Raw genomic sequence first — 14,039 nt, 5'->3', positions numbered from 1 at the left:
CATGCATTGAAGATGTGGATGCACTATCTTCTTGGTAGGAGGTTTGTACTGATGAGTGATCACAGTGGGTTGAGACACTTGTTTGACCAGCTGAATCTGAACACTAGGCAAGCTAGATGGTTGGCCACAAAACAATGACTTTGACTTCGAGATCAGGTGCATCAAGGGAAAATAAAACATGGTTTCATATGCTCTTAGTAAGCAGATATAGGTGAATCATATAGCATCTATGAGATCCTATGGGACATATTTACAGGTTAGGATCTTGCGGGAAGGTCAGCAGGATGACATGTATATGGAGATTGTGCACATGTTGTAGCAGAGTATAAGTACATGTACAGGTATAGGTAGCGTAAATGTACAAGTACATATGAAGGTGCACATGATGTGGACTATCGTCTCACAATAGATGTATTGGTTAGGTTCAAAGACATGATATATGTGCTAGACAACAGTGAGCTCAAGAAGGTGATATTGAGGGGGTTTCATGCGAAACCATATTCCAGTCACTTGGGATATCAAAAAACATTGACTATAGTTAAGAAGTTTTATTATTTGCCAAATTTGAAGAATGGTGTGGCAGAGTTTGTGGCTAGATGTTTGGATTGTCAGTAAGTAAAGCCAAAGTGTAGACATCCAGGTGGACTGCTACAGATGATTGTGATTCAAAATCGAAATGGGAGGTCATTTCCATGGACTTTATCACAAGTTTTCCAATGATAATGAGACAACATGATTCCATCATGGTTGTTGTGGACAAGTTGACAAAGGTTGCACACTTCATTCCAGTGAAGTCTACATTCTCAGCGAGTGATGTAGCACATGTATTCATCAGGGATGTGGTCATATTGCATGGATTTCCAAAGAAGAATATGTTAGACAAGGATGAAAATTTAACTTCCAAGTTTTGGAAGGAGTCGTTTGCATGTTTGGGCATAGAGTTGGCCTTCAGTACAACTTATCATCTGCAAACAAATGGACATACTGAGAGGGTCAACAAGATATTTGAGGACATGTTGAGTATGTATGTGATACTTCAACAATGAAAGTGGGAAGAGTATCTTCCATTGGTAGAGTTCGCTTACAACAATGGGTATCAAGAATCTTTGAAGATGAGTCCATTTGAGGAATTGTATGGGCGGAGTTGTAATACTCCCATCAGTTGGAGTGGACTGGACATGTTAGTAGACATGGAGCGGGAAATGTAGGTAATCAAGAAGAATTTGAAAGTAGCACAGGTTAGGTAGAAGATCTATGCAAATCAGAATAGGTTATTCAAGGAGTTCCAGGTTGGGGAATTGGTATACTTACGCATCAAACCGAAGAAGAGCTCCTTGCGGATTGAATCATGTGCCAAGCTGGAACCCCGATTTTGTGAACCTTTCAGGATTCTTGAGAGGATTGGACCAGTAGGCTATCGACTTGCACTGCCTCCGACAATGAAATTCCATGATGTTTTCCATGTGTCATTTCTTAAGAAGTATGTTAAAGATGTTGATCATGTGATTGACTGGTCTGTATTACAGGTGGATCCAGATGGAGAATTCCATTTGGAACCTTAGTGTATATTGCAAAGAAAGGTGCTCATGCTCCGAAACTGAGAAATTGAGTAGATTAAAGTGCAATGGAAGCACTTTGGACCTAATGAAGCTACATGGGAGATGGTGGATTAGATGTGGACTATGTATCCTTCATTGTTTATCAGTTGAGGCAAAGCAATTTTGGTATGATATTTGGTATATGTTTTGGAATATGTTTGGGTGATGCTTTGATATATGTACATATGTATATAGATGTAAATACCACCATGACATATGTTAGAAAGCTCCAATAAGTGGTATGGGTGTAATTTTATTTTGATGTTATGTTGTCATGTTGATTTGCTTCTCAGCAGGGTGATCACTATAAATACTGCATCGAGCTATGTTATAAAGCTCCATGGGCAGTATGTTTGCTTTTCAGCGGTTTTGGTGAGATATAGGTGTGGTTGAACACTGAGGATGGTGTCTTCAAAGGGGGAGGGTTTTGTAACAACCCTGGTGAAAATTCCATGCAATAAAAGTTAATAAAGGAAAAATAATAACCACAGATTATGGGACACTTTTTCCAAGCTGAATGTTGGGAAAAAACATTCTAGTGTGGGTGTTCATTTGGTTTATTATGGCTAAGGAAATTGGAAAAGGCAATGGCTAAGGCATTTGGAAAGACAAAATGGCATTTTTGACACATTTATTTATGAAAATAATGGAAAATAGGAGAAAAGGAAGGTGGAAAGTCATAGGTTGCATGTGAGGAGGAAAATGAAGGAAAATAACAAAAAATGAAGAAAATAGAGGCCTAATTGATAAAAAGGCTTCTGAGGATTGGTTGGTACCTTTGGTCATTGTAACCTTTTGTCAGTTTAGTTTTGGAGCTCTCATTATTATCTCTCTCTCTCACTCTTGGACACTTAGAGTTTTCTTGGAGCACTTTGGCATTGGATCAAGAAAGGAAAAGAAGGCAAGAGGAAAGAAGGAGCAAGCAAGGAAGAGCAGGATCAAGCAGCTACATCAGGATTCTTTGCAGGTATCGATTTGCATGTGTGATTTCCTTGCTAGATTTTGCATGCATGGTATTGCATGTGGTTCTTTGTTGTCATGGCATGGGTTTTGCTAAGTGTGACACTGTTTTCAGCCTAACCTTGCCATTTCTGGATAGACATGGTGTGATGGGGTTTTCATGTTTTGGTTGAGATGGATTTCCAGATGGATTCAAAGCTGAGTACGGTTGATCTATGAATAAATAACACATGGCCTAGTAACCCCTGGACTAGATTGTGGGTTGCGGTATAGCCAGATTTTTTGTTGCCTTGGTGGGCCTAGGAATCCTTGACCATTGAATGGTGGGATATATGGTAAACCCTAGAGGTGGGTGCTCTCCATCAGGACTAGTAATCCCGCGATGGGATATGCAGTAAAGCCTGAAGAGTGGAGTCTTAGTTTAGGTCCTAGTGATCAAGTGTGGATTGTGGTAAAGCCTGAGAGACTAGGAGGCAGGAAAATTCCTCACGGTGTAGGTGGAGAAATCCGGTGGCATCCATGCTTGTTTTGGCCTAGTGATTTGGTGGAGATCATGGTAAATCATGTTATTACATGTTTATTGTTTTGGCCTAGTGATCCAGTGTGGATTGCGGTAAAGCCTGGTTTCTATTGATGAGGGTGAGGTGGTTTACCCTCGGGATGCCCTAGTTGGTTCTTATGGTTTGAGTCCCACAATCATGCTTGGAACATGGCACGAGGGTGATTAGCTAAAGAGAGATTTGGCTCAACCAATTTATGGTCAGGTGGAACATGGTAGTCCCATATCGGGTTGGATTTTGCATTCATTAGTAAGAGGTTTTTTCCTTGGTATCTTATGTGTAAATGTACTGGTTTATATGTGGATTCTATGGCTAATGTATCCTTGATATTTATGTTGTTATTATGCTAGTTATAAGCATGTATTATGACAGTGATGATGCATGACTCTCCTCATGTTTTGATTTGTAAATAAATGAACAATGTATCTATGACCTAATAGATGATAATGCAGCTAACGATATAAGGGAAAAATTCTTCTTAGTGATTCTCAGATAAGTATGAGACCCCTATGCTCGGGTTTGTTGTTTAAACCTGTAGATTACATATCTGTGATATGTTTGACAAAATGCCTATCATGGCTAGTAGGGGTCTAGTTTAGACCTTCTCAATGTTTTTGTAAGTGTATCATTGTTCTATTATGTAAATTCATTTATGAACCTGTCATTGAGTTCTTGGCAGTGACCTAGGCTCTAGGCTTGAAAAAGTGGCACAAATATCGAAGTCGCAAGCACATGTATGAGGAGAAAAGTCCCTAGATGCACACATGCCTTGCTATGCGAGCGTTTGGAGCCTCCTAGACGCACCCTGGTCCATATCAAGGAAGCATCCATGGGTTTGATGCATTAAAACTCCAGTTGGTCTCAGGGGGCTAGTTACCTAAGTGGTTGGGATGGCACCTGAGAGTTCTGTTGCTGATATGGAAGGTTTGTGTGGTGTGTTTCTGTCGATTCCAATTCTTTAAGGTCACCTAGGAGGTTGAATCCCATTATGGTGGCCTCTCATTGCATATTTACCCCGGTTGATGAGGGTGTTGCAATGTTAGATGTTAGATGTGTAGGTGTGTTGTAGTGAAAACACAACACCCCCATTTTATTTTTTATAATAAGCATGGGGACCTTTTTTACATGTATTTAAAACTTTGAATTTCACTGCTTCATTTTAAGTCTAGTATGCTTTCGGTTAACACTTGTCTCTTCGTTTACAAATTTAGTCTTAGTTTTATATTATAGTAATTTTGTTAATAAATTCGTAAATTTTCCTTTGTTTTCAAATTTCAATTAATTAACATAGCCCTCGAGAACAAGAATGTTATAATTAAGTGGCTTTAGGTTAAGACTTAACCATTAAACAAAATGGTTCTTTTTGTGCAAATGAAATAATATATCGGAGATATCGAAGTTCTGACATCAGAGAAATCCTTTTAGAATTCCTCGATGTCAAAACCCTGATCTATATTAAATTGGCATGTGGCATTTTAAATCCGATCCATATAGTGGAAAACCTTTTTTTATATAGATTTCAGAGAATTATATTAAAACAAATGTATTATTAATCCAAAGTTTGATCATATTATAAAGTGACTGATGGAGGCCCCACTTCACACGTCATCTCTCTGCTCTCTCCATCAGAGTTTTATTTCGCAACACATTTTAAAACTTACGATATCATATCCCTTCAATCTCCGATATACCGATGGAATTTCCCTCAAACTCCGATATCCTGATATCGTTCTGCTCTGATATTCCGATGTGCATCCTTCCTGACCTCCGATATCTACTAGGCTCTGATATCTCAAACTTGATATTGTATTAATGACGGTCTAATTGGAACAATGGCTCCGCCTTTATATAAGAGCTTTTAAATGGTAACAATTGTAAAACCCCGATATCTTAAATCTTTTGATATGAATCTATCCACCTGCCACTTGTCAGCTCACGTTCCTGACCTCCAGACCCGATGTTGTTATTAAACTGATTTAATTCAAATCCCAGTTCCATTCCTGTATTGTAAGTTTTGTTATTGGCCACACCCAAACTTCCGATTTCCGATATTGTTCCGGATCTGATGGGCATATAAACAATGGTTTAATGTTGGTATCGCGTCCATTTCGGAATAGTCATATCTCGTAAAAGATTTGCAGTGCGACTATGTTTGAACCTTCGATGTTTATTTCCCGATATCTATTAGTGTTTGCCACTTGGAACTTCCTAAGGGGGGCACTGTTGTATAAATTTAAAAAGCCATTTAAATTTATATTGGTTTTGGGCATAATTCAGTTTATTTACAAAGTTTGTTTTACACCATTTTTAATATAATTTTGTTTTCTGTTTGACTTCCGATACAGGGCCGGTTGCGAAAACATATCAATCACCAATGCAATTCCTCTTGGTGGCAAAAATGATTTCTTAATTGGTAAAGAGATTGAATTAGTTGAATAACAATTACATTTCCCGTGAATTCTTCCTATCCATTCGAAACAAGCATGATCATTATTATCTATGCAAACCAAATTGGGAAATTCATTCTACTGTGTTCATCTACGTTTGGCCAGAGTTCCAATTAAAGTCATCTTTTCTATAATTAACTTTGTTGTTGAGAGATTTGGGGAAATTGTTATTATTTCTAAATCATGTATAAATACTCGCTAGGAGATCCATGAGAGGGGGGAGGGGAGGTCGCGATCCACTCAAGGGGGATTCTCTGTAGTTGTTCGATTTGTGCAATAGCACTATTGTTATGTACAGAAAGGCCAATTATAGAGAAAACAAAGGGTTTCTGGCTCTGTTCTCATTGCTTAGCACTATTGCAGGAAATGTGACTATGGGTTTGAGCTACTCCAGGACTGCATATTTTGTAATAAGCTTTGGCACTGTTTAATAAATTTCCATTCTTGTGTACTATTACTAGAATGATGATTTTTTTTTAATATTTTTGTCAAGGTTTTATAATTGATTTTAATCTACATTCTAAGTAGTATGTTTCTTTGATCTCTAACACTATTGTTGAGTCATATTGTGATATGTTGTTGAAGTCTTGTAGGAGCTATCTCCAAGAGGTAGAACGAGATTGAGATCATCATGAATCCATTGAAGTATATATGTGATAAATGATAACTATTTATTATTTATTCGCAAGTGTATTTTTCTTATTCTTTCATTAATTAAAATAAACTATTTCTTTTAGTCAATGGAAATCATATGGTGGATTCATTCATAAACCAATATTTCCCCTTGTTTTAGTTAACTTGCTCTCAGATTAGGAGAGGGTTATCCCATTCTAGTTCAAGATAGGTTTTTCATGTTTTAGATTAGTTCTGCATTTACATCTTAGTTTGCATCAAGTCCTTTTTTTAAGAGGCAAATAAAATCATTAAATCATTGGTTTGATCAACCCTTTTAAATTTATCAAACCTTTATGTCGATTTACTTCTTTAGCCCACATCTTAAAGATCGATGCAAAGAAAATATAACATGCTGTAATATAGGTGTAAATAGATTAATTATTAGTTTAGGTTATATTAGTTTTAGATTATATTAGATTTATGTTTAAGAGTAATTGGACCCTAACTAGTTGAAACCACCAGATTCAACAGAAAATGAGCTGCTTTAAGTTCCCGATCGGGTGGTCTCCCTTAATGTTGACGACTGACATTTTTTCCGATCAACATTTTTGGCGCTAGAAGGAAGGCTGAGCTAGTTGATCCGTGCGAAGTCTTATTTTAACATTTTTAACTAGCCATGGCTCCTATATGCATTCCTACTTTGGGTCACGCTTTTAGTTCATGCAAGCCTACAAGAGGTATACCCAAGAGACAACTTGAATCCATATCTGAATTGCAATATGACGGTGAGAGTTTCATTTATGCTTTAGATCATGTTGATCAGTTTATACATAAATGCAAATGTTTCAACATCACTAATGACAATGAAATTTGCAGGCTATTTACTCTCACGCTTCAAGGAAGGATTCGAGAGTGGTACAAGATGCTACCAGCGAAGTGCATTCACTCTTGGAACCATTTCATGTAGGTATTCTTTTATGCTCATCACAATTATAGTTATGAGAAATTGTGCCTAGAATTTGATAACTTGACAATCTATGATGAATCTGTTAGCGAATTTTCTGATAGATTTATGTCATTATGCTACAGATTTTGTCATGACGATTTACCCCCTAAGCAAGTTTTAACTAAGAAATTTACCTCCGTTGTTCAAGAACATAATATAAGAACTTATAGTGAACATAAAGATGAATCACCATTAGTAAATCTTGATTCTACAATTGATCCTATTGAACCTTTAAATGAAAATTCTAATCCTCCTCAACCATCAACATCAGGAGAGAATCTTACATCTCAAAGTGTTTCTATGGTACCTCCTAATGTTTGTGATAATGAGTCACATTTAATAGAATCAAATTATACGGAACATCAATATTTAACAAATAATCATAATGATAATTCTTCTTCTGAAAATGATCTAGATTCTATTTCGTCGACAAATGACACATTATTAAACCTGAAACTGTTTAACGAATTATCAAGTGAAATTCAAATTGATTTGATTTCTAGATATCATAATTATTATATGTGTCAACCTGTTGGAATATTTACTAGTTCAAATCTTAAGAATGAATTATATCATGAAATGCTTGGGGTATCTTCAAATGATCAATTATATATTAATATCGGTCTAGAAACCTCTACCCATCCTTTTTACAATATTCAAAATTCTTATAAATCATTTGAAAAGGATGTGATCTTTAACAAACATGATATTCATGAGTTTAGATCATTTGATTCATTTTCTAAGCATAAACCTGCTTCCTTCCATTCTGAGTTGGATTATAAACTCACATTACAAGTTTTCGATATCAATCACGACAATCTTTTATACAATACTTGTTATATTGAAGGCTTGTTGCAATCATCTGACATCCCTCTTACTCTTACGGATAATCATGGGTTAGTCAGTTACCTTAATTCTGATGTACATATAGTAGATACCTTTAAGGATTTTCCTTCTTTTTCTCTTCATCATGACGATCAATGTCTCACAAGGAAAAAACACAGTTTTTGTAAAATCTTAGAAACAATTGATGTTAATACTTCCCATCTCGTACAGTTTTCAAAAGCAAGACCTTGGTGGATCCTCAAAGGTAATATCTCTAACCCTTTAGATTGTACATATTACAATAGATTTTATTTTCAATTAGAAAATTCTTTTAGCATACAATTTTCTGATTTTAGATTTCTTCTATTTTCATTTTTAGGAATTAATATGCATAATAATTCTAGGATTTTTCTACATAGTTTAATAATTGATTTTTCTCTTTTGCTAACATATGCAGTGTTTATTTCTGCATGTAGTAAGGAACTTGCTTGGTTACATTGGAAATATGACTATACTTAGTCGTTTTCCTTCAAAAGAATTAGAGTAGGATTTTTTTTTAGCTTTGTTTAGTTTGTTTTTATTTTTCTTCTAAAATAAAGCAATTATGGTATTTTAATGAATAGGAATGAGACCTTATCGTTCATTCAACTGACATCTTGCTCATTTTGGGTTTTTCATTAGTAAAATAAGTTTTATATTTGATTAATGGTAAATCCGATGTTTTAAGATGTTAAATTAAACATAGTGCCCATTCTTACTTCTTACACACATAATTTCAATAGGATTAGTCTTTATATTTTAAATAAAAGGAGCTCATGAGACTAAACTTTAAATTTTGGAATGCATTATCTTATCATTCATTCATGTGTCAAACTTTATTATGTCTCATTGAGAATCCATGTAGTATTGCTTGGTATTTAGATTAAATAAATTCCATGATCTTCGACAATATGCAAACTTAGAGATAAATGTAACTTATCTTGCCTATTCCATATGAGGATGTCAATATTCACAGGGTAATTTGGTATGCATTTATCTCAGGTATGTGTATATGTTGATCTTCATGTCTTCTTAGTTCCTTGCTTTTGTTTCTCGTTTAGTTATATTTTCTTATTTTTGTCTTTTTCTTTAAGTAATATTTTCATAGATTTGATTTCAGGATTTGGTTTTGCTAGCAAAAGCAGTTTAGGAAGAACAATCATCATAATGCATTCAGGGAATTTCCTTTCCCCTCTTTGCTTACATTATGTTGAAACCGATTTTGGGTCATATTCTTAAAAGTTGATCTTTAAAAGACTTGCAAATTAGTTTTTAAGCATGATTTGCAAAAGAAAAATAATTTCTAATAAAGCATACAAATGTAAAATAAAAATCATAAATATGCTTTTGAAATAAAAACTTTATTACTAAATCATTTTACAAGATAAAATCTATAGTTTTAACATAATCATCATTTCATTCATTTTTATGTTAATCTTTTGTTTTATCTTGTAAAAATTTTCTCATGGCTTATGCTCTCGATTGCTTTCTTTCTGGTTTGCTAGCATTTTTTAAAAATCTTTGATTTGATTTTCACTTTCCAATAAAATAAGGGAATATTTTTATTTCATTCAACTTGGCATAATTATTAGGAAAGTGGTTTTATGCTCTATTTTCTATTAGCAAAACCTTATCCTTAAGGAATATTTCAATGAAGATGATGTCGTAATGCCCATTTTCAGCTTTCTTAACCAATGAAGTCCCTGGTTTTGGTTCTTTGTGTTTAAATCTATCCGTCATTTTCTAATGAACTATCTTTTAACCTCATTTTTAAGAGAACAAAATATATTTAACAACTTTTACTTAAGGTACTCAGTTCTTTAGGAGCAAGGCCAATCAAGTAAATATTAGTCACCTTAAAACTTTTTATGCCATCCTTCGCTCTTAAGGAGCAATATGCCACCCCATCTATTAAGTAAGCTCTATGAGATTAACGGTAGCTATAATTAAACCTAAAAACATGAATGGTCAATTGAAGGACTAAAGGTCTCATCACGAGCCAACTTGTTCACTATGTTAGATCTTGTGAATGGAATTATCATCAGCTAGTTACCAAGCCAAGACAATGATCTTCTCTTGACTTTTGAAAAAGTTTAAGATGATATTTTGAAACTATGCATTTATTTCTAATAGATGAGACACTAGCACCTAAAAGGGTTAAAATGCATCCCTGTCGAGGCTATAAATTCCTGTTGGCAGTAATGGCCATGCCTATGGTATAGAAGTTAAATTAACACTATGATTTACTTGATTACCTCACTTACTTGAAAAATGATTGCCGACCAAGTTGATTGTTGTGCATATGATTTGCTGAATATACTGGATTCATGGGGTAAATTTTTAATAAGTCATAGACAATGATGGATATGATTTATGTTTATTAAACAGTGCATGACATGGACAAAACTGCTAGGATATTTGAATTTGGCATTTTGAATCATCTAACTATAATTCCTTAATTTTTACAGGTTTCGTATCTTTAAACTAGAGATAACTACTTCTCCCCAATGTGTCGCCATTGTTGTAGTGACACAACACCCCCATTTTATTTTTTATAATAAGCATGGGGACCCTTTTTACATGTATTTAGACTTTGAGTTTCATTGCTTCATTTTAAGTCTAATCTGCTTTCGGTTAACATTTGTCTCTTCATTTGCAAATTTAGTCTTAGTTTTATATTATATTCATTTTGTTAATAAATTCGTAAATTTTCCTTTGTTTTGAAATTTCAATTAATTAACATAGCCCCCGAGACCAAGATTGATATAATTAAGTGGCTTTAGGTTAGGCCTTAACCATTAAACAAGTGGTTCTTTTTATGTAAATGAAATAATATATCAGAGATATCGAAGTTCTGACATCAGAGGAATCCTTTTAGAATTCCCCGATGTCAAAACCCCGATCTATATTAAATTGGCATGTGGCATTTTAAATCTGATCCATATAGTGGCAAACCTTTTTTATATATAGATTTCAGAGAATTATATTAAAATAAATGTATTATCAATCCAAAGTCTGATCATATTATAAAGTGACTGACGGAGGCCCCACTTCACATGTCATCTCTCTGCTCTCCCCATCGGAGTTTTATTTCGCAACGCCTTTTAAAACTTACGATATCATATCCCTTCGATCTCCGATATATCGATGGCATTTCCCTCGATACTCTGATATCCTGATATTGTTCCGCTCTGATATTCCGATGTGCATCATTCCCGGCCTCCGATATTTGCCAAGCTCCAATATGTTGGACCCAATATGCGTATTAATGATGGTCTAATTGGAACATCGGGTCCTCTTGTATATCAGAACTTTTAAATGGTAACAATTGTAAAACCTCGATATCTTAAATCTTCTGATATGAGTCTGTGCGCCTGCCACATGTCCACTCACGTTCCCAACCTCCGAGCCCGATGTTATTAAACTGATTTAATTCAAATCCCAGTTCCATTCCTGTATCGTAATTTTTGTTATAGGGCACACCCAAACTTTCAATTTCCGATATTGTTCTGGATCCGATGGGCATATAAACGATGGTTTAATGTTGGTATCACGTCCGTTTCGGAATAGTCATATCTCGTAAAAGATTTGTAGTGTGACTATGTTTGAACCTCCGATGTCTATTTCCTGATATTTGTTAGCGTTTTCCACTTGACACTTCCTAAGGGGGCCGCTATTGTATAAATTTAAAAATCTATTTAAATTTATATTGGTTTTGGGTATAATTTGGTTTATTTACAAAGTTTGTTTTACACCATTTTTTATATAATTATGTTTTCTGTTTGACTTCCGATACAGGGTCGATTGCGAAAACATATCAATCACCAATGCAATTCTTCCCGGTGGCAAAAATGTTTTCTTAATTGGTAAAGAGGTTGTTGAATCAGTTGAATAACGATTACATTTCCCGTGAATTCTTCTTATCCATTTGAAACGAGCAGGATCATTCTTATCTACGCAAACAAAATTGGACAATTCATTCTACTATGTTCATCTACGTTTGGCCAGAGTTGGACCAATTAAAGTCATCTTTGTTGTAATTAACATTGTCGTTGAGAGACCTGGGGAAATTGTTATTATTTCTAAATGATGTATAAATACTCGTTAAGAGATCCATGTGAGACGGGAGGGGCGGCCGTGATCGGCTCAAGGGGGATTCTCTGTAGTTGTTTGATTTGTGCAATAGCACTACTGTTATGTACAAAAATGATGATTATAAAGAAAATAGAAGGTTTTTGGCTCTGTTCTCATTGCTTAGCACTATTGTAGGCAATGTGACTATGGGTCTGAGCTACTCCATGACTGCATATTTTGTAATAATCTTTGGCACTGTTTAATAAATTTATATTCTTGTGTACTATTATTGGAGCGATGATTTTTTATTTTATTATTATTATTATTTCTATCAAGGTTTTATAATTGATTTTAATCTACATTCTAAGTAGTATGTTTCTTTGATCTCTAACACTACTATTGAGTCATATTGTGATATTTTGCTAAAGTTTTACAGGAGCTATCTCCAAGAGGTAGAACAAGATTGAGATCATCATGAATCCATTGAAGTATATATGTGATAAATGATAGCTATTTATTATTTATTCACAAGTGTATTTTTCTTATTATTTCATTAATTAAAATGAACTATTTCTTTTAGTCAATGGAAATCATATGGTGGATTCATTCATAAACCAGTCTTTCCCCCTGTTTTAGTTAACTTGCTCTCGGATTAGGAGAGGGTTATCCCATTCTAGTTCGAGATAGGTTTTTCATGTTTTAGATTAGTTCTACATTTACATCTTAGTTTGCATCAAGTCCTTTTTTTAAGAGGCAAATAAAATCATTAAATCATTGGTTTGATCAACCCTTTTAAATCGATCAAACCTTTGTGTTGATTTACTTCTTTAACCCACATCTTAAAGATCGATGCAAAGGAAATGTAACATGATGTAATATAGGTGTAAATAGATTAATTATTAGTTTAGGTTATATTAGTTTTAGATTAGATTAGATTTATGTTTAAGGGTAACTGGACCCTAACCAGTCGGAACCACCAGATTCAATGAAAAAGGAGCTGCTTTAAGTTCCCGACTGAGTGGTCTCCCTTAATGTTGACGACGGAAATTTTTGTCGATCTAATGATGAACCACACTTGTTGGTTTGAAACACGTCGCTCAGAAATTTCTCTTATGCGATTTCTACCGAAAGAGTTTGCTTAATAAAATCAATAAATAATAATTAAAATAAAATTGAGATAAAATAGTAAATTCACCAAAGGGTTTTGGACTCTAGGTTTTTGCAAACCATGATTTTTCCAATGGTATTCTTCTCTAATGGTTAAATTACATAAAGATAAAAAATAATATTTTAAAAAATAAAAATAAAATAAAATAAATAAATAATAAATAATAATTTTAATAAAATTAAGATAAAATAGTAAATTTATGGATGGAGGTTTATTGGCTCCAAGTTTTCACAACTCATAGTATTCTTTTTTGATAGTCAAATTACATTAACAAAATTAAAATTTTAATATAAAAAAATTAAAAATAAAATAAAATAAAAAATTAATAGTTAATAATTAAAATAAAATTGAGATAAAATAGTAAATTTACGGATAAAGGTTTTTGGACTCTAGGTTTTATCAACCCATGGTTTTTCCCATGTTATTCTTCTCTAATGTAGCCTAATTAAAAGTATTCTTCACTAATGTGACACATTCACTGGAATAAAAACTTTTAGCTAATCTTAATTTCAACAACAAATATCATAACCTTGAGCAATTTTCATATCCAACTTGGAAAAAGAAACCACTCAATAAAGACACACTACACAAAGACTTTATAGCTCTATGGATTCATCTCTTCTAGGTAAAACTTGGGAAAAACAACCTTTCTCATTTTGTTGCATAGCCTTCAAGGATTAGATTTTTCAGGTTGTTTTGTATGTTATTCATTTCATTTTATATGTTTGAAACTCTTGAGTGTTTAGG

Source organism: Pinus tabuliformis, chromosome X, assembly GCF_031772625.1.
Source record: "Pinus tabuliformis cultivar Carrire ecotype Pingquan chromosome X, CPIR1, whole genome shotgun sequence".
NCBI classification, from domain to species: Eukaryota; Viridiplantae; Streptophyta; class Pinopsida; order Pinales; family Pinaceae; genus Pinus; species Pinus tabuliformis.
The sequence above is the reverse complement of the archived record's forward strand: the minus strand, read 5'-3'. Positions refer to the sequence as shown.